The sequence below is a fragment of the Trachurus trachurus genome (genome assembly GCF_905171665.1).
Source record: "Trachurus trachurus genome assembly, chromosome: 9".
In the NCBI taxonomy this organism is placed as follows: domain Eukaryota; kingdom Metazoa; phylum Chordata; class Actinopteri; order Carangiformes; family Carangidae; genus Trachurus; species Trachurus trachurus.
In genome coordinates this window covers 7,302,270-7,321,672 of record NC_139895.1, presented here as the reverse complement: position 1 = coordinate 7,321,672, position 19,403 = coordinate 7,302,270, and positions in this window count along the sequence as shown.

Sequence of the window (19,403 nt, the reverse complement as noted above, 5' to 3'; positions counted from 1 at the left end):
AAATGTAAAATGGTTCAACAGCGACACCAAGTGGCCGAGTTGTGAACTACTGGAGAGAAGAGCTCAGCGGCCACAGTGGAGGTTTACAGCTGAAAATCATCTGAAATGATATAATATTATGTTATTTTTTCAATATAATAATGTAAATAATGTTGTTTATTATGATAAAACAAAAATAAAATCATCTTAAACACACTGGAATAAAAGATATCAAGATATCAAGGTCAAGAGAGAGAGAGAAATCAAAGTGGACATTATAAATACACTGTCTTACATTGTATATCTATTTACTCATTTGTTTAATTAATTGATAACATGTCAATGATCAGAAATGCAAAATAAAAAATATGAACATGATGGACTGTAGCTAAAGAAAGAAGCTCATTGACACCTGTTGTAAACCAAGAGTAAAGGTCAAAGGTCACAGTAGTTTCCTATTTGGGTTTTTTAAATGATTCATTCTCCACTTTAATTTCTATTTTTACATATGACTCAACTTTATGTCACAATTTTGACAAAACAATCCAAACTTTTTTTTTTTTTTTTTTACCTCTGTGCTGTTACATTTTCCCGATGCTTTCAGTTACATCACATGGTTTTCATCTGTTTCGAGGAAGAAGAAATCCATGTTGCATGTCAGCAGACCGCTCTCTCTCTCTCTCTCCATGACGACTGAACAAACTCCATCTGCTGTTTGAGATTCATGAGTAATATTATTAGTGGGATTAGTAACATAATCCAGACAACAAAAAAAAAGACGATAAGTGGTGGAGCTGCGTTGTTGGAGTTGGATCATTTAGTGATGACACGAAGAATAAAACTCTCACGTTTCATCTTATCCTATAAAAATGTAAATAAAGAAAAAGTGCAGGATTAAACAGAGCTGGGATTAAATATGACCAACCAAAAAAATGTACTGTTTGAATCATGAAAATAAAAGATATTTAACTGCTTTGTAAAAAAATAACTAATAAGAAATAAAATACAGCATGAAACAAGGTTACAGAGTTTTCATGCAGCACTGACAGTGAAACTACGGTGGCCCTGAGGTGCAGAAAACAACAGCAAATCTCAAACCGCCTGTAAATTCAGTTTGACAACACATGAGCTGCAAAAAAAAAAAAACACCAACACAACAAGAAGTGTTTCTGGGGACACAATAAAGTGACGGACTATAGGCCGGGCTTCCTGTTTGACGATAAACTGAGTGTGTTTGGTTTATTATAACGTCAATAACCGCCATGTCTTTCTGTTCCCATAAACACTTCTGTTGCGTTGGGAGTTTTGCAGCTTTGATGAAGTTGTTTTATGAATTTATGTCTTTGTATGTGTGTGTTTTTTTGAGTTGCAGTGCACTGACCCCTCAGGGCCACCGTAGGAACAAGACATCAGAATGAGGGACACAAATGCAGCTGCAGCTCTCTGTCTGGTTTTATTTTCTCTCCCTTTGAGGCAGCTGAGGCTCATGGGTAGTGTAGTGTTTATAGACCAATCTTCATCCCAACGCAATTGTCAAACAGAAAACAATTAACCAGAAGTTAGATAGTTTTTTCTCTATTCATATAAGTTTGTACCGATTTTGCATTTCCGGCGGAATTTCAATGGTTGTCATAGTTGCGGTAAACGCATGGATCTATTAACACTGGCTTTTAACACAGATGTCAATTTGTGTGATATCCATTGTTAAAGGTGTACAGAAAAGAAAATTGAATTTGAGCCCACTTTGGGTCATAAAATTAATGTAATGACTCATCTTTCAGACGTTGTAGGCCAAACTTTGTGCAAAATTCTATTTTTGAGTAAATCCGGGATGAAAGTGTGTATTTTTTTTTCGCATTGGATAATGCAGGCGCACGGATTATACGTCAGCCTGTACACGATTCACCAGCCACTGATATTGGATCCGTCATCCGTCATTCAAACGTCTGAGACACGCACACACACACGGACAAACAGGACAAACGGCCATTTCTGTACACCTTTAAAAGCTGGTGTGATGATCCATGCGTTTTACAGATCTTCACTGGAAAAAAAAAATCCATGCATTTACCGTGACTACCGAAACCATGGAAACGTTCCTTACTTTCTTTACTTGTCCTGTACTTCTCTTCTACTGTTCAATCAGTGAATTTCCCAAAAGTGGGATCAATGAAAAGTCTTATGTCTTATAGGCTATGATTTCTAAAGAAACAAAAGTTTAAATAGGCTAATTACAAATAAATACCTATTGGAGACTCTTGTGTTTCTAAGTTTAGGATATTTTTTGAAAAATAAGGTTATTTAAAGCAGAGGAAACAGCAGATTCTCCACGATACAACCAGAACTGTGTGTGTATCTGAACACCTGTGTGTGGACGAGCAGGTAAACTGAGGATAAGAGGCAGATAATAATAATAATAAAGAGGGTAAAGGTTGAGATCATCAGCAGCAGCAGCAGTTTGATGCTCACATCGATGATTAATTACAGCACCGGTGCACATGTCTGCACGTTACATCTCATCTCACATCGACCCACACCTCCCATGTCAGCAATCCAAACGGGTCAATCTCACCACCAAGGCATGTGATCGAGGAGAGAGGAGGGCGCTGCTAACCATCACACACACACACACACACACACACACACATACATACACACACACACACACACACACACACACACACACACACACACACACACACACACACACACACACACACACACACACACACACACACACACATACACATATATACACACACACACCCTTGATATTTAGTGCCCTCATGCTTTGCTGCTTGTGTCATCGTCTCTTTTGTACCCCAACTTACCCCCCACCCACCACCACATTTGTCACTGCATCACTCAGCGCCAGACAGTTTATATCTCTGCTAAGCTGGCACTTCCCTCTGGCCCCGGGCCCCTCGCTCGCTCACACTACGATTTTACATTTCAGACATTTTTAAGCCGAACAAGCAGGTCAATAAACCTCGGACCGATCCAGAGCAACAACATGAAACATGAAACATGGCCGCCACCGCTGCCGCTGCCTCAACTGTGTCCCTGAGACTCATTTATGACAATTTCACGTTTTTATCTTCTTTCACCTTCTTGTTTCTAATATTTGTAACTTGTCGTTTTATTTTGCCACTCAGCTCTTGTCTTGTTCCAGGTCTCTGAACTTCCTGTGTGATCCCAGTTGGATAGATCCAGTTGGAAACCAAGGGAACGCTCAACAAAAACGCCACTTCCGGTAAGAGCCGTGGGGGAAAACAAGCCATTCCCTCAGTCTGCCATAGAAGGCATTGATCTTAGTCTACTGTAATGAGTTGTTTAATACATAGCTCTTTCAGCAGAAAAATGATTCAAACTAAGACATGACATTGGACAAGCGTTTAGACAAAGGTTTAAAGGGATAGCTTAACATTTTGGCAAAATGGCCCATTGCCATAATCCCTATAGGCATAGCAGTAGGTTCGTTACCTTTAATTGTCGGTGCAAGATATTTTTAGAACGGCGGAGCAGAGCCGCGAGCCGCTCAGAGCTACGCTACGGAGGCTCATGGGATTTCTTGGTTTCCCTTATCAAACTCATCAAATACACAATCCAACAACTCCAAAACGCTCTGGTGGACAAGTTGTGACCTGCACATTCACCACGCTATGAGATAATAACACAACGTTACCAGACAGAGTTGTTTTAGAGGCAAATTCATGCAAAACCACTGATGCGCGTTGCCTTCAGGGACAGTGTTACGGCAAGCAGTCGCTGTATTTACCTCTGAACATGAAAAACAAGCAACTCGTGCTTATTTTGGAAGCAGATGAAGTTGCATGAAAACATCGACAAATAACATTTGTTACGCAGTAAAAAAATTCAGATAAACTTTGTGAGGTTGTGATGTCGCAATCCAAGATGGCCACTCTGTGCATCAACAGTCAATAAAAGCTGAACATGACTCTGTTTATCATGTAATGGTCTTAAGTTTGTGTCTTTACCAGCAGTATGTGCGACATTTACGTGCTGACAAGTTGTTCAGTTGCTTTCAGGCACAAACTACCACTATCATGTGTTGTTATTAGCTGGTGTTAGCTAATAGCCTAATGCTAACAACAACCATAGCTAAAGGGTTGTTTTTCTGTCTTAAATCTTGTGAATCAAGTATTTTGTTATGTTTTGTTTTTTGTAAATTTCACTCTTGTTATTAAAGACACTTTTTTCCATTCACAACTTCATTTGTCTCCTTTCTCTGACATTAAATAGGATCACAAATGCATGAGGGGGAAAAAAAAAACTGACTTTTATACTTTGCAAGATTGTTTCTTTGTTATTTTAGCCCAGAATCCCCAGATCATTACGAGACGTGTGCTTTCCGACCTTTGCAAAGTGTAGAGAAATATTTATTCATTAATTGAATAATATCTACGATCTGGGTACATGGCCTCGTGTGCATCATCCAGTGCTCTAAAGTTGTATCCTGCAGACTCACAGCTGCAGACACTGTAACCCTGTGATCAGGAGATGCTGAGGTGAAGGTGAATGAAGTTGTGTTCGTAGTTCTGTGTTGAGGTTGTGGGTGTATTTTGAGGGGAGTCGTCACGTTATCTACCGGCATCCTGCCACCTGTTTCTCTGCAGTACTATGATACATAACTGCAGCTGCATGCTACACACATTAGACAACTCTACTTCACTGAGTAAAACTTCGCCAACTGCACTCAATCAAAGTGGGTGACGTTCCGCAGCGGCCGACGCCAAACGATTATCTGCCAATGAGCCGTCAATCAAAGCGGGGATGCTGCTGCTGCTGCTGCTGCTGCTGCTGCTGCTGCCATCCAGTTATTTTATGTCGATGATGCCGGTATGTGACGGGCGGCATGTGGTGATGTCACCGCACTGCTGCCAGAGCCATGAGCGGGGCAGGCCAAGAAAAGAAAAGAGCGCGTATATTAATTACACGAGGAATGACAAAGTGATGGATCAAAGCTTCTGTCAAATAAATATGTAAGAAAAAAAAAGGAGAAAATGGAGAGATGCTGCGTTCAGTGTCGTCTCACCAAAGTCCAGAGGCAGCAGCTTCTTCTGCCTCAGAGCTTTCAAACAAATCTTTATTGACAAACTGAACCCCCAGCCAGCAGAGCTCACAGTGGCAAACCTTTTGTATAGACATATTTTTCTCTAATTCTTTTCCTACTATGGTCGCACTCTGGGACCTATAGAGCTGTAGAGCGTTATAGAAAATGACTGGAATTCTCCTTTACTGTAATATCAGATTGGTGCATCCCTTTAGTAAAGAGTACGAAAGTTGTGTTTTTAATTGTCTATGGATATTATCATTAATCCAGGTCATCATCATCATCTCTGGGCAACAAATTGAATCAAAGGCAACTGGACTTGTAGATGTCTTAAAAAGTCTTCCTAGACAAATACAAGTTCAGTTTGTTGCCCAGAGAAATGTTTTTAAATGTTTTTCAAATTCAAAAACATTGTGAAAAGCCAACAACAGTTTACGCTGATCGTACTGTACAGGGCCGAAGTGGAAGCCCTGAACGTTTGATGGTCGTCATGAAGACACAAAGTGCTCTGACACTGTTTGACATTTCCAAGTGGAGACGTGAGATGGAGACGTTTTGATCCGAGGGCGAAATAAAAAGCTGAGTCGTAAATCAAAAAATCACGACGGCTGACTGAGAGCGGTTTGTGCCAAGCATGAACCCAATCCTGTCGGAGAGATATGTCATATATGGAAATGTAACCCTCCTGTTGTCCTCCTGTCCTGGGTCAAGGAAGAAGGGAAGGAAGGACGAAGGGAAAGAAGGAAGGACAAAGGGAAAGATGGGAGGAAAGAAGGAAGGAAGGGAAAAAGGAAGGAAAGATAGAAGGAGGGAGGGAATAGATTGGGTCAAAAGGGAAGGAAAAAGTAAGGATGAAGGGAAGGAAGGAGGGAAGGAAGGAAGGAAGGAAGGAAGGAAGGAAGGAAGGAAGGAAGGAAGGAAGGAAGGAAGGAAGGAAGGAAGGAAGGAAGGAAGGAAGGAAGGAAGGAAGGGAAAAAGGATTGTGGAAAGAAGGAAGGGAAAAAGGAAGGAAAGAAAGATGGAGGGAGGGAACAGATTGGGTCAATTGGGTCAAAAAGGAAGGACGAAGGGACGGAAGGAAGGAAGGAAGGAGGGAAGGAAGGGGAAAAGGATTGTGGAAAGAAGGAAGGGGAAAAAGGAAGGAAAGAAAGATGGAGGAAGGGAACAGATTCGTTCAAGGAAGGAAAGAAGAAGGGAAAGAAGGGAGGAAAGAAGGAAGGGAAAGGGGAAGGAAAGAAAGATGGAGGGTTAGGGAACAGATCAGGTCAATTGGATCAAAAGAAGGAAGGAAGGACGGAAGGAAGGGAAAAAAGGATTGTTGAAAGAAGGAAGGGAAAGAAAGAAAGATGGAGGGAGGGAACAGATTCGTTCAAGGAAGGAAGAAGATGGAAGGAAGAAGGGAAAGAAGGGAGGAAAGAAGGAAGGGAAAGGGGAAGGAAAAAAAGATGGAGGGATAGGGAACAGATCAGGTCAATGGGCTTTATGCACAGCTAATCAATTGGTCCAATAATGTAAGACAGGAAATAAACGAGCTGGCTTATTTCAGGAAGTAGTGGAGCTGTGCATAAAGCCGAAGGGAAGGAAGGAATGAAGGGAAAAAGGATTGTGGAAAGAAGGAAGGGAGAAAGCAAGGAAAGAAGGAAGGATGGAGGAAAGGAACAGATTGACCCAGAAGGACAACAGGAGGGTTAAAGCAGAAGTAAGCGATCCGGTCGTTTTGGCTAACTTCCTGTCAGCCGATGGAGTTAGCAGTCCCCGCCCTCGTCCCTACGTCACCACATTCACGCGCATCCCTTGGCTGCACACACAGAGAGGACCGCCCCTTTATGCCGTTCTCTCTCCTCATTGGATAAAGGTTGTAGGAAAGTTTTCTCCTCGACTTACAGCAGAGCAGAGTGACTGACAGAAACACTCTATAGAAGTGATTGCTGTCGGAAGATATAACTATTTAAGACTTATATTAAAGCAGAAGTAAGTGATCCGGTCGTTTTCGCTAATGCTGCGTTCCAGGCAGGCTTTTGAAATCGTAAATTACAGCTTCAAGTCACAACTTACGACTTTGTAGCGTTCCAGGCAACCCACTCGTGTTTTTCCGACCTGTTTTACCGGTGAAAGTCACTATAACGGCCACTCGTAACTTCCGACCGGTGAACTCGTACCAGATCGAACTGGTATGACTTCACGGTCGGAAAAAAACGAGTTTCCTTGAACGCACCATAACAGTCCTCGTCGCTACGTCACCACATTCACGGCGTTCCTTGGCTGCACACACAGCCCTGCATGCCGTTCTCTCTCCTCATTGGATAAAAACTGTAGGATACGATAAATGTTTTCTCTTCGGCTCAGAGCAGAAAAGAGGGACTGACAGACCCGTGTTTCAGTCCAAACACTCTATGTAAGTGATTGCTGTCGGAAGATATAACTATTTAAGACTTATATTAACTCATTGAGTGCCGCGCTCCTTTCCAAAGTTTTAGTCAAGTGTACCGGCAATTTAGACCATTTTTGACTTTTTATGTAGAGCCATAGTGTATTCTATATTATTGCCACCAACACATACTGTGGCTCAATTGAAAGGTTTACCTTAATGCTTCAAGTGGCCACAAACCGTTTGTTTCTACGTGCCTCCGTTCCTGAGAAAAGTCAAGCTAAACATGGCTGGGTTTCACCAAAATCCCTCCTTTTTTTCTAGAAAAGGAGATAGAGCGTCTTTTATGAAAGGTGCGCTGTTTGTGTCTGTCGCTCTTCTGACACTCGCATTTCTGGATCAAAGGGCTCGTATAAGATAAATATATACAACAGTTGTTGTTCTATTCACAAAACCACCATCGGGGGCGGGGGGGGCGCCACTAAACAACAATAACACAGACGCACCGTGCCGTGTCACAGCTTCTCCCCGCGGAGCGTGAGGGTCAGTCGGCCACCGCGGCTCGGGAAGACCGGTCCCGCCGGTGGTCGCGGTCCTTCTGTGGTACGGGTCGGTGATGCCGGTCTGCTTTGGCCCAGAGACCATCAGATTTTACCGTGGGAGGACTTTGGGGAGGACACGGTGTTGCTCCAGCTGAAGACCGGGCGGACTGTCGGCTGAGAGCTTCCTGGTTCAGCTCCGAGCAGCTCGAGCAGCTGCTGCAGCCTCGCGGGTGAGAGCAGAGCAGCTGCGGAGCAGCTGCGCTGCATCTGCATGCAGAACTCGTTTGCAGAAGCCGAGTTATGATAAAAACTTCCAGATCATGAGCTGTCATGTGACTTTGATCGTCATCTATTTCAGTTCTCCTCGTCGTAGAGTCCCCAAATTTACATATAATGTGTATTAAAGTGTCTATTTTCATAATTTAAAAAAAAAGCAAAAAACGTAAAATTACGTTTTCGGCACTCAACGCATGGGAACGAAAAACGAGAAATTACGTGGTTGGCACTCAATGAGTTAACACAAATATATCACTCACTTCTGCTTTAACACAAACATTCTGCTTACTTCTGCTTTTAGGATCGGTTGTTCAGACTCTGAAGCATCCAAACTCACCTCGGTTTGTGGAGCTGTTAAAGGGTCGAGTCCTCGTTCAGACGACGACGATCCTCGGAGCTAACGAGGCTGTGAAAGATAAAAGTTCAGATCAGAGGTATCGGGTTCCCGGAGCGCTGCAGCCCGAGGCCGAGGCCCAATCCGTTTTTTTAAAGTCCTAATCCGGGGTTTACACAGGGCCCGCTCCTCCTCCTCCTCCTCCTCCTCCTCCTCCTCCTCCTCCTCCTCCTGCTGCTGCTGCTGCTGCTGCTGCCGTCTGATTAGGATATCGCTGTCACGTCATTAATTTTTAAGGTCTAAATATACACAAACAGCACAACCCCCCCACCCTAACCCCCCATCCTCCACCCTCCACCCTCCAATGCATTTGCACTATTTCTGTCCCACAATGCACTCAATCTACAGGTCCGCTGACAGGGACAAATTTACACATCATGCCCCCCCCCCCCCCCCTCCTCTCCTCTCTTAAGTTGGTCCGTACCTGTATTCAGGGCACGAGGTCCCGCGCTCACTCACTCGGTCTTGGATTCTTGGCATGGTGGCGAAGCCGAAGACTCTGCGGCGGTCGGACGACGGCGAGGCTCCACCTGTTGCAGGAAGTTTCAGCGAAGAATCGTCAACGACTCGACTCGACTGGATTCGACTGGATTCGACTCGCTGCTCGGGGTCACGTCCAGGTTTTCTGTTTCTTCTGTTTGTTTCTTTTGGGGGCTGTGACATTTTAATGAGTCATTCCAGAGCTAAACATACAGTCCCCTATATATATATATATATACGTATAGTATATACAGTATGTACACACACATACAGAGCGGCCAGTTTATTAGGGACGGCAGACTGTAAGTATAGGACCTTTTAAATGACTGCAGACAGATTGAGTGTTTTTTGAATTTGTAAATTTCTTTTAAAATGGTTTTATAAAACAATCCGAAATTGTTTTATTAAATTGTTATATGTGTATACAATTATAAATTAAGGATTCTAAATAAGATTATAAAAGAGCTTTACACAGTTTTACATAACATGCAATGCAATGCAATGCAATATAATGCAATATAATGCAATGCAATATAATGCAATGCAATGCAATACCATGCAATACAATGCAATTTAAAGTAAAAATTTGTGGGGACAAATGTTATAAATATAACTGTATATGTTAGTTAAAGCAGAAGTAAGTGATATATTTGTGTTAATATAAGTCTTAAATAGTTATATCTTCCGACAGCAATCACTTACATAGAGTGTTTGGACTGAAACACGGGTCTGTCAGTCCCTCTGCTCTGCTCTGAGCCGAGGAGAAAACATTTATCGTATCCTACAGTTTTTATCCAATGAGGAGAGAGAACGGCATGCAGGGCTGTGTGTGCAGCCAAGGGACGCCGTGAATGTGGCGACGTAGGGACGAGGACTGTTATGGTGCGTTCAAGGAAACTCGTAACTCCTGTTTTTCCGACCTGTGAAGTTGTATCAGTTCGATCTGGTACGAGTTCACGGATCGGAAGTTACGAGTGGCCGTTATAGTGACTTTCACAGGTAAAACAGGTCGGAAAAACATGAGTGGGTTGCCTGAAACGCTACAAAGTCGTAAGTTGTGACTTGAAGCTGTAATTTACGATTTCAAAAGCCGGCCTGGAACGCAGCATTAGCGAAAACGACCGGACCGCTTACTTCTGCTTTAAGTTATATTAGTTTAGATATTGAATGTCTTTCTGTCAACAATAATGTCCAATAGAGACAAATAGTGTTTAGTGATGATTTTTTTTTTTTTTTTTAAGTTTATTAACAGAAACAATGCATCAGTCTTAATGTCAAATTCAAACATGTAACTTTTTAGCCACAAATATCTTTTATTGTTAATGTCAATGATAAATGAAGACGTATCAGTTCGTGCTGCTGCTGTGATGTAAAAGAGAGGAAAGGTCAACGGTCACGGTTGAGTTGAATCATCGGCTCAGCAGCAGCGAACACTTAAAGTCCATTAACGGCGTTAAAGTCCAAACACACACGTCAGCTCTTGTGATTCTGAGCTTCGGCTTCGACTGTAAATGGTTTTTCGGAGGAAGACGCTCGTCCACCTGTCGACTCTGAGGCCGAGGCCGCGTCTGGATTTACGGCCGCTCGGCTGCTGTTTGACATCCATGATGTAGTGACTGTGTTTCACGCAGCGGGGGCTGATGGCTCGAAATGTGCTCGAGTTACTTTGTTACACATTCCACTGCTGAGCCCCCACCCCAAACTACACCCGACTACACCCACCCCGCCCCACTTTACCCCGCCCCACTGCCCCCCTCCTCCACCCTCCTCCATGCAGAGCTGCAGCGGCCTCTGGTTTTGGAGGCCTCGTGTCGGAGCCGACCGCAGCGCTCAGGTTGGACCGACATGAATCTGTGTTTCCGGAGCAGCAGCTAAAACAGCAGAGGACGTTCTGACTTATTTACAGACATCCACTTTAAGCTCACACACACACACACACACACTCACACACACGACCATCTCCACAGAGACCGCAGAGGAAATGCATGGTGACACTAGACGTGAAGTGAAGACGTCGGTGTCCTGTAAAAGCTTCATGAGATGTTCAATGTGTCAGACAGAGAGAAACTGTAAAATACAGCAATAAAATAAAACCATACTGAGCAATAAACTGAAAGTTTTGATCAAAAATCTGAATGAAGATTTAGATTAAGATGGAACGACAATAAATATCAGGGTCCGACTGATTTGATTGATCTCATTTTTGTCTGTGTCGGTCGGTAAGAAACGATGTTCAGACTTTTTTTTGTGTCTTCAGACTTTGCAGGTGAACGACAAACTGTCTGGTTTCATGTCGACATGATGTCGTTGCATTAGTGGCAAGGCAAGGCAAGGCAATTTTATTTGTATAGACCGTTTTTACAGTTTGTCTGAAAGGGCTTCACATACCATCATAACAACATCCTCTGTCCTTAGACCCTCACATCCACTGAGGAAAAACTCCATGGAAACCTCCAACCACAGATTTGTCACAGGTAACAAATGTAAAAAAAAATGTATATTAACAAAGTTCATGTAAAAAGGAGTAATATTGGACGATTAATCAATTATTGGAGGTTTTTAATTTCTAATATTGGTATATACAGTATAGACTCTGGACAAGGGGGGAGTTTTGTTTAAATTTAGTTTAAGGCTTTAATTTCAGTATAATTGAGGGTGTGGCCTCTTTGAGTGACAGGAGGGGAAAGGGTATACTTACACGCCTCCGCTTTTTACCTTGTTTATTTTTATTTATTTATTAGTTTCTTAAAAGGGACAGCATAAAACATTGTAAGAACAAATGTAAATGTACCCGAGTTAGCTAAAAGGCTCATTTCCATTGGTAGTCCCTCCCATCGGTAGTGACACATTCTGTACACATTATTATATACACAATTGAAGGACAATAACACACATCCACGATTGCATCATGCTCTTATATACTCTAGAAAAGAAAAAAAATCTGTATCAATGTTCATTTTTGTTTCTTAACAAGTCATTGTTATGGGAGGCATCGACGCAGCAGCAGCTCACTACGTTGTCTGTGGTTCCAGTGTTTATGTGCAACAGGCTGTTTGTAAAATTCATGTTGGTGTCAAATTAAACCTTGTTTGTTTGAGATTTGTACAAATCTGTACAAATAAAACAAACAATAACCTTTGACAGCTCAAACGAACTACATTTTAATCCCAACTTTACAACTTGACTTACTCAAAAAGTGAGACATCCTGTCAACTTCTTGAATTTAAAGTTTCTAGTAAAGTGCTCTTATTGTAGGAGATAAAAGGAAACGGCTGCATGAATGAAGACGTGTGTTCATCTCAGGTCGCTCTGCCTTTATTTTGTGTATCAGTGTGTGTGTGTGTGTGTGTGTGTTCAGGCCCAGTGAAAGGTCCAAATGAAGACGTATGGCGGGCCGGGGGCGGGCCAGATGCCGAGGTTGGATAATAGATGAGTGAAGATCAGTGCGACTGCTTCCTGTGAGAGAAAACAGAGCAGATTAATCTCAGTCTCCAGTCCCGCCGCGGCCACCCAGAGAATCACTTAACGCCAGAAGATCTGAGTCCGAGGTGTAAATATCTCCAGAGGGGATTTTACCGAGAGGATGAAGTGATGGACCAGAGGAAGACGAAGAGAAGACAGAGTCTCTGAGTTTCAGGAGAACCGATAAAAAGCATCTCAACCTGTGGATCTCCTGTTTGTGTTTCAAGTTTATTTGAGGTTTCAAGGTATTTCAGGTATTTCAGATCTTCTCAAAGCGCTAATGTCTCAAAGTCAGAGTCCTGCTGCTGGAGCTGCTCCAAGTTTAGGCCGTAGTGGTGGAGGATCAGCTGCTCTCAGCTGTTGGAGACCTCCAGTGAAGCTCCGCAGGACGCTTTTCAACACCTGAAATCCAACCGGCAGCTTCTCTCTGCTTCGCTCTGCAGGGGCGAGCGTCGCCTGGATGTGGAGAGATTTGTGTTTCGATCCATCACACAGATGCAGAAATCAAGGTTTAATCCAGCGGTGATCGATCATGTTAGCGGACGAGTGAATGCTGGTAAAAGTAGGGGGAGGCCGGCAAAAAAATACCGTCGACGGCAATGGAAAACAACAACGCCGTCTGGAGTTAAAGGGATAGTTCAACATTTTGGCAAATTGGCCCATTGCCATAATCCCTATAGTCATAGCAGTAGGTTTGTTACCTTTAGTTGTCGGTGCAAGCTATTTTTAGAACGGCGGAGAGACTGCTTGATGAAAAACTGTCCCTGAAGGCAACACGCATCAGCGGTTTTGCATGAATTTCCCTCTAAAACAACTCTGTCTGGTAACGTTGTGTTATTATCTCATAGCGTGGTGAATGTGCAGCTCACAACTTGTCCACCAGAGCGTTGTGGAGTTGTTGGATTGTGTATTTGATGAGTTTGATGAGGGAAACCAAGAAATCCCATGAGCCTCCTATAGCGTAGCTCTGAGCAGCTCACGGCTCTGCTCCACCGTTCTAAAAATAACTTGCAGGTAAGGTAACAAACCTACTGCTATGACTATAGGGATTATGGCAATGGGCCGATTTGCCAAAATGTTGAACTATCCCTTCAAACCACAACAGGTCATTAGTGTTTGTATTCTTTTTTTAGCCCCACTGGGAATAAAACTCAACAACTTCACTGGGGTCTGTCCGCAACATGGATTTAGATTTAGATTTAGATCTATAGCAAATGCACAGAAAATTAGAAATAAACCCTCCAAAGTGAAGATGAAATCCTTCAAATTAAAAGCAGTAGTAATGTGAATTTTCTTTCCTCTCCAAATTGGAAATGAGCTTATTTCCATAAACGCACCTCCACCGTGTAATTTAAAAAAGACAAAACAAACAAATTATGGCAATGGGCCAATTTGCCAAAACGTTGAACTATCCCTAAAGTTTTCTTAATGTGACTTTAAAACTATTAGATGATCTAGAAACGAACCATCATGCAGTTTACTCGTCATCCTCTGACAGCATCACGTCCGGCTTCTCTGTCACTGCTGTCGTTTGATTTTTGATTTTCAGTAAAATAACAAACTCAAAAGAATAAGGAGAAGAAGAGTCCAGGGACATTTTTCTTTCAGGGTCGTCCATATCCAGTGATGCTTAAACACACACACACACACACACACACACACACACACACACACACACACACACACACACACACACACACACACACACACACACACACACACACACACACACACACACACACACACACACACACACACACACACACACACACACTAACAGGTGGCCTGTGTGTTACAAGTGAACAGGTGTCTCTTTGTGGCTCGGCCAAGACACAGCAAGCTGAAAACAAACACACACACACACAGCAGCGTCTCTGAGCTGCTAATTACTGAAGTTCATCACCTCAGAGTGAAGTTTAGATAAAACACAGAAACTTCACATTCATCTCACACTCCACTCCCTCTCCTTCGTGATTTCTTCCTCTGGTTTCTTGCAGCTTGACATGGAGTCTGTTGTAGCTCAGCTCCGTCCGGCCGTCAGACGACGTGGGACTTGGGAACAACGTGCGGTTCGGTCGTAGCTGACAGGTCGGCGAGGGTCCAGACTCGCCGCCCGAGGCTCTAGGAGCGCCGATGTGTTGGTGGGAAGCTCCGGCATGTGTTTGTGGATTCAGCGAAGACGTTTTCTTTTGACGTAAACCGCTCCTTCAAGTCGGTCCAATCAGCTGGCAGCCATTTGTTTGTGTGTGTGTGTGCGGATGAAAATGAAACGGCCTCTTCACGTCCTCATTCTGGGACAAAGCAAGCACGAGTATAAACACTGTAAATCACAGAGGAACATGAAGGCAACTTGGCTGACCTCCGTGGACCGGGGCCGCCGCAGAAAAACCTTCTTAAATTATTAAGTGGCCGAAAAAGAATATGTACACACACACACACACACACACACACACACACACACACACACACACACACACACACACACACGGTCGAGTTAGTGGAGTCCCACGAGAGAGGAGCAAAATAATATACAAGGATCTGAGGCACAGCTCATTAATTCTGACCCATACATTCATCAGTGAACATATGAGAGCGGGAACCTGCTCAGCGTCAAAGAAGAAACAGAGCGCCGTGGTTTTTTTGTTGTTTTTTTAAAGGTAAATAATGTGTTTGTAGTGGAGGTCAAACATGTATGGTGAAGGTGCTCTTATCGTGAAAGTATCAAAGCCTCAGAGCCACGGAGAAGAAATGCACACAGCCTGTATTCAGAAACAGAGTCCTTAAATCAGCTGGCAGGACTTCCTGTGACTTTGTGATGTCACAACCGAGCAGCCACCAAGCCCCGCCCCCGACTTCCACCTGGACCTATAACACCATCATCCAACAACTTGTTGCAGGATTTGGTTTCCTGTTACTCCCATCTAGCGTTGCGGTTGTATATCGCAAGCAACTCAATCATATTTTTCATGCTGCATTCACGTGAAATTGGGCGGACAGCAGACGGACGACAGTCGCTGCATGTAACGGCATAAACAAGCCTCTATGTAAACAAGTGGTCCGTCAGCACGAGGCAAAACAATACATGTGACAATATGTTGTCATGGCGATGTCGTATTGTTTTACCGGCTTTCTCTGGACTTCTGTGACTAAAATGACATCTGGTTTGTTAGCGACGGCCGTCTGCCCGACTGCAGGTGAATGCAGCATCAGTGTAACGCTCCATTCCTCCTCACTGCGTTACCGCGGTGACTTTTCACAGACGCCACCTCGACCTGAGCCGACATCTCCGGTGTCTCCGCTGAGTTTCCGTGGTTTCCTACCGTCACGCTGCCACTGAACGTAAAAACATGGCGACACGACGACATGGCAGCAGCACCGAGCTTACCCGCTCCATGGAGATATGAATGATATGAACGGCTCATTCAGAGCTGAAAGGAACACTTCACTTTGTTGATGGGGGGGATTACTGATTAATGAAAAACAGACTTTTGAACGAAATAATCGATTTTCCTGAATAGATAACAGGAGAAGTTACACAATGTCCCTCTAACGTGTACGACCAGGAGAGGGCGCCGTCACTCGACCTTAAACACGTTGTACTATCGGAGCTCATTTGCTGAAAAACCACTTGACTCTGTTTGGAGAACGTGTCACGGCACTGACAGCTCAAATGCAGATGTTCCTCACAGATACACCTTACAGATGTTGGAGCGGTCTCATTCTGCAGGTCATTATCCAAAGATCATGACAGATAAGGACTAAATAAACTCTGAGCTTTCGATGACCTAATTTCTATAGTTGTTTCCTTTTTTTCTCTTCTGGATCTACAACTTTTTCTTCCTATATTGTGGAAGTTCATTATGTCCGAATGTAGTATTTGGTTGTTTTTTTTCTTTTTCAAGACAAGAAGTTGTTTCAATACCTTGTTAAAGGGACAATGAGGAGTTGAAAAAATTCCGCAACAATAAAAAAGTCTCACGTTAATGTGGATGAATCTACACTACCCACACTTGTTAATGGGCCCATTTTTGATAAATATATTGTTTTGTCTCTATCGTTATTTTGTTATTATTAGTGGTGGTGGAAATGCTGGGCGAGCCGACCAGCGTTTCCTTACTTTCGGTTTCGTGGCGAGTCATGAGAATAACGCGGCCGAATCGCCGTTTATGATCGGAACTACGACGGTATGTGATTGTCTTCGGACCTCTGACTTTAATTCTTGATGAATGAAAACATGAGTCTGTCTTGCGTCGGTCAAAGAATTGCCAAGGCTCATAAATGTAGTGAAAATGCTTCGCTTTTCCAAAACTCATCGTTGTCCCTTTAACAGTTTCAGCGTGTTCTTCCGCCTTCTTCAACTTCTTGTCTTGAAAAAGAAAAAGAAAAAGAGTTCTCTCTCGTTCCTATAGATCTGTGCTTGTGAGTAACTTTACCACAACGACAGTCAGTCTGACTCTGGACACCGGTGTTGTTGATGATGTTGGTGTTCGACCTCTCCACTACGACCCGGCCCAGATTGATCGCCGCCGCCTCCGCCTCCGAGGCCCCCACAGACGTTTGAGGGAACCTGCTGTCTGCGGTTTGCTTAGACTAAAAAGCTGCTAAAAGCTGGGATCAATTGGGCGGGGGAATCAATCAGGATCATCCGTGTTTATACGACTCAGTGGGGATTACCTCACTGTTACTGGAATGGCCTCACAGGAATGAGCGGCCATTAAAACAGTGCGACTAAACACTGGGCCGCTGTTTACATAAAAGGTAACGTGGGCTCGGCCCCCGGTGCTCTGTGTGCCAGAGACAATTAGGCCCCTGTGCCGGCCCCGTAATCCACCGCCGGCCGGGCTCGGGCTAATCAAATTCAAACATAGCTGAGACCCCTCCTCACCCCCACATCCCCCACTGAAAACAATGAGGGCCGGGATTACATGTGGAGATAGAAAATTAATAAGATCACACCACACTGGTCCTCTGTGTGTGTGTGTGTCTCTCTGTGTGTGTGACAGTGAACACAACATCACAGAAGAACAGTGAATATAAACAGGACAGGTGGATGATGAAGGAGTTACTTTTCTTTTTCGACCTGTGTTTATTTATTACAGCCGCAAACATCTGTCATCAAATGTCGGATTTTCTGTTTTGTAAAAGTTGGACAAACTCTAAAAGCTCAGTGTTTTTTAGTTTGTTCTTTAGTTTAGACGGAGGTTGTGAGCGATCTAAGAAAGTGAGAAAGCAACAGTGTTCATGTAAAAACTCTGGATGAAACCAGTTCATATGAGAAGTTTTATACTTTTTTTATTTTGTGATATGTGATATTTTATGTTGAATGTTTTGTGTTTACTGTTGTTTTTAACGTCATGTATGTGTGATTGTTACATCCTGTATCATCTTATCTTATGATGAATTTCCTTCGGGATTAATAAAGCAGTATCTATCTATCTATCTATCTATCTATCTATCTATCTATCTATCTATCTATCTATCTATCTATCTATCTATCTATCTATCTATCTAATCTTATCTTATCTTATCTTATCTTATCTTATCTTATCTCATCATGGTCCAGGATTTATTCTGTATAGGACAGAAGGACGGATATCAATTAGTGTTGTGGTCAAGACCACCTAACCCAAGACCGAGACAAGACCAAGTTGAGACGGAGTCCAGACTGAGTCCAAACCAATGTGAGACCATTACTGTATTCAGTAAGTATTCATAATAATCATGTGGCTTGATATATAGCCTATACATTATTCCTCAGCTAAAAATAAAATATAATTCTATATCAAATCTAATTGAAACAAAGTTTGGGTTGTACAGAAGAACACGGCACAGAACCTGCTGAAGTTTTCCAGATGATTACACAAGCAGATACTTTAATAGAATAATTGTAATGATTTTAAAGTTATTGAAATACATCACATAATAAACCAAAGTGAGCGAGTGACAGAGAGACATTTAAAAAACAACAACAAAGTTGTCATTGCAGCTGTGGTCTTGAGAAAAAATCCAGCTCGACCAAGACCGAGACAAGACCAAGACCTTGAAAATGTGGTCTCGAGACCAGTCTTATACCACTACACTAGTTTCACTGTCTATGAATTTATCTTTATTGAAAAATGTCAGTCAGTTCAGTGTTTAGATGATAAAAGCTTATGTTTAATCAGAATATAGTCAGGTGCATTTAAAACAACATGGTTTCTTTGTGTCAACAGACATTCAGATTCATTTACACCTGAGCTTTTCTGTCTGGAAAAACCTTAAAAACAGTTTGGACTTTAAGGACTCAGCTTGTTCTGTTTTCCTGCTGCTTCTGGTTTTTGAAACAACAGGATGAAGATGTTTTAAATTTTATTTTATTTTCCCCCAGTTCTCAGAAACCTGAGGTTTTATTTAAAAGACACGTGTAATAAAGGAACTAAACCGGTGACCTTCTTCTTTCTTCTTCTCTGACCTCACTGGAATATTTATTCACATGTATTTATTAATGTGTTCTTCTGGATCTATAAATAACTTTCTATGAAGCTTTTTGAGGTCTGGTGAGTTTATATTGTGACTCTGGAAACTTTAACAAAGGTGAAACTTTTACTTTTTGCTCAAGAGCTCTTAGTCAGGGGAGTCGGTGGATGTCTTTATGGAAACTTAGTGTGTATTAATCCACGATCTGATCAGATGAAACAAACGTCTCGTGAGCCGCTGCCCAGCCTCAGAGGACACGCACGCGAGGCTCGACGGACGCCTCAGCACGAGGACGGACGTATCAGACTAAACGCCTATAAATACAGGCGCGTGCGGCTCCTGCTCCACCTGAGGATCCTGATCCAGCTCCAA